A 2,911-nucleotide genomic window follows, 5' to 3' on the forward strand; every position below is an offset into this window, starting at 1 on the left:
TTATTGCGCCATAAGACTTTAAATAACCCTCCGAGTCTAATGGCACAAACCATAATACATTTTGACACTTCTAACTATCTCCAATAATAAAAAATACACTTCTGATACCATAGTAAATAATAACACTAACTATGTAGTTAGACAAAAACCTATACGATTAATGGATTTGTGAAAACTTATGGGTTTTTCACGAGATTCCTAAAGTTAATAGAAATTTCACAATTGAATTTCTAGCGGGCTAGTACAGTAGGTCTGTCTTACCCGGAGTGAGAGTTGAATGTAGGTCTCTCTTACCTGGAGTGAGAGTTGAGCGTAGGTCTCTCTTACCCGAAGTGAGAGTTAAGTGTAGGACTCTCTTACCCAATAATATCTACAAAAGTCAACTCAAGATATTTTTACCCAATAATATCCATGAAATTAGTTTAAAATATTTTAATCCAATAATATCCACAAAAATTAGCTCAAGATATTTTTATCCAATAATATCTACAGTTTTGAACAAACGTTTCATCCGAAAATATGAAAAAGAGTTATTGCGCTATAAGATCTTAAATAACCCACTGAGTCTAATGGCACAAACCATAATAAATTTAGACACTTCTAACTATCTCCAATAATCAAAAACACACTTCTGATACCATAATGAGCAATAACACTAACTATGTAGTTAGACTAAAATCTATATGATTAATGGATTCATGAAAACTTATAGGGTCTTCACGAGATTCCTAAAGTCAATAGAAATTCCACAATTGAATTTCTAGCGGGCTATTACACATAAAATGGAAAGAATAAAACTATACAATTATACTCCTAGAATTAAGAACAATGTATCAAGCCAAATATTAAAGAGATGATTAAGGTAACGTATCCTTGACACCCCCCGAAAGCTGAGCATCGGATTGGAATATACATGAAGCTTGGTACGAAAAAATTCAAAGAGATGTCTAGAAACACTTTTGGTGAAGAGGCCGACAACCTGAAGATGAGAGGGCACATATTGAGTGCAAAGTTTGCCAGCAACAACAAGTTCCCGAAGAAAATGATAATCTAACTCAACATGCTTGGCCCGTTTGTGAGAAACGAGATTGGAGCTTAAGAAGATTGCACTCTTGTTGTCACATAAGAGAAGAGACTGTTGAGAAATGGGAACCTTGAGATCATGAAGGAGATGAGTGAGCCAAAGGAGTTCAACTGCAGTAGTTGCAAGAGTGCGATACTCAGATTCACAACTGGATCGAGAAATCGTGGATTGCTTCTTAGCACTCCAAGAAACTAAATTATCGCCAAGATAAATAGAGTAGCCAAAAGTGGAATGATGAGTATCAGGATAACCGGCCCAGTCAGCGTCAGAGTAAGAAACAAGAGCACCAAAAGCAGTAGAAGGGCGAAAAGTAAGCCCAAAGTGAATGGTGCCCTTGACAAAACGTAAGATGCGCTTGATCGCAAGAAAGTGATATGTAGTAGGAGCATGCAAAAACTGACTAACAGAGTTAATAGCATGAGCAATGTCAGGGCGAGTGATGGTTAAGTACTAGAGGGCACCGACTAGAGATCTGTAGAGAGTGGGGTCTGAGAAAGCAGGACCACCACTAGCCAGATGCTGAGAGACAACCATAGGAGTTTGAACGGGCTTGTTGTCAAGTAGTTGGGCGCAAGTCAGAATATCTCGGGCATATTTCAGCTAACTGATAAAGAGATCATCAGTAGTGGAAGTGGCTTCCAAACCAAGAAAATAGTTAAGAGAGCCCAAATCTTTTGTGGCAAACTCTGAATTGAGCTTGCTAGCAAAGCTGTCAAGAAAAAAAGAGTTGTTGCCAGTAATGATGATATCATCAACATTTAAGAGCAGATAAATAGTGGCAGAGGACTTATGAAAGATAAAGAGAGAGGTGTATGCACGGCTACAAGAAAACCCAAGGGTGAGAAGAAAGGAACTGAAGCGCTGAAACCAAGCACGAGGAGCTTGTTTAAGGCCATAGAGAGCTTTCTTCAACTGAAAGACATGATTTGGGTACCGAGGATCAATATATCCAGGAGGTTGTTCCATATGGACATTTTCAGTAAGAGTGCCGTTGAGGAAGGCAATTTTCACATCAAGTTGGCGGAGAGGCCATCTGTTGGTGACATCAAGAGAAAGCACAACATGAACAGTAGTAGCTTTAATAACAAGACTGAAAGTGTCAGTGTAATCAAGACCAAGTACCTGAGTATAGCCTTTGGCCATAAGACGAGCCTTGAGGCGCTCAATGGATCCATCAGGCAAATATTTGATCCGAAACACCCATTTGGAGCCAACAATATTGGTGTTGGCAGGTTGAGAGACTAAAACCCAGGTGCGATTATGTTGCAGAGCTTGAACTTCTTCATGCATGGCAGCAAGCCATGTAGGATTCTTAGCAGCAGAATTGAATTCTTTGGGCTTAATAGAGGCAAGAAGAGCAGAGAGAAACCCAAAGGAGCCTAAAACACTGAGATTCGCCTGATGACAGGTCTTGAAAATGCCAGCTTTAGCGTAAGTGAACATCGGATGAGAACCCAACGAAGAAGCTGGAGGAGGAGAAACATCATAAACAACAGGATATGGTTGAGACTCCGGAGGTAGGGAAGAGGGACCTACAAGAGAGTCAGTAACCTGAAAGGACTCGTCCACTAGGTCAGTACAAATAACACACGGATTAGATCCGGATGGAATAATAGGCTTGAATTAGTGCAGAGGGGACAATGGAGGTGGATCAGTAGGAGGCATGCTTGGTTCAAGGAAATTCGAAAGATTGAGAGAGGAAGAAGGCTGACCTAGGGAGGTATCTCTGGAGGAAAAGTGGTTTTCATCAAATTGAGCATGACGAGTGATATAAAGCCTGAAGGTGGTGGGATCAAAACAGTGAAAACCTTTATGAGAAGGGTTATA

The sequence above is a fragment of the Carya illinoinensis genome, chromosome 9 (assembly GCF_018687715.1).
Source record: "Carya illinoinensis cultivar Pawnee chromosome 9, C.illinoinensisPawnee_v1, whole genome shotgun sequence".
In the NCBI taxonomy this organism is placed as follows: Eukaryota; Viridiplantae; Streptophyta; class Magnoliopsida; order Fagales; family Juglandaceae; genus Carya; species Carya illinoinensis.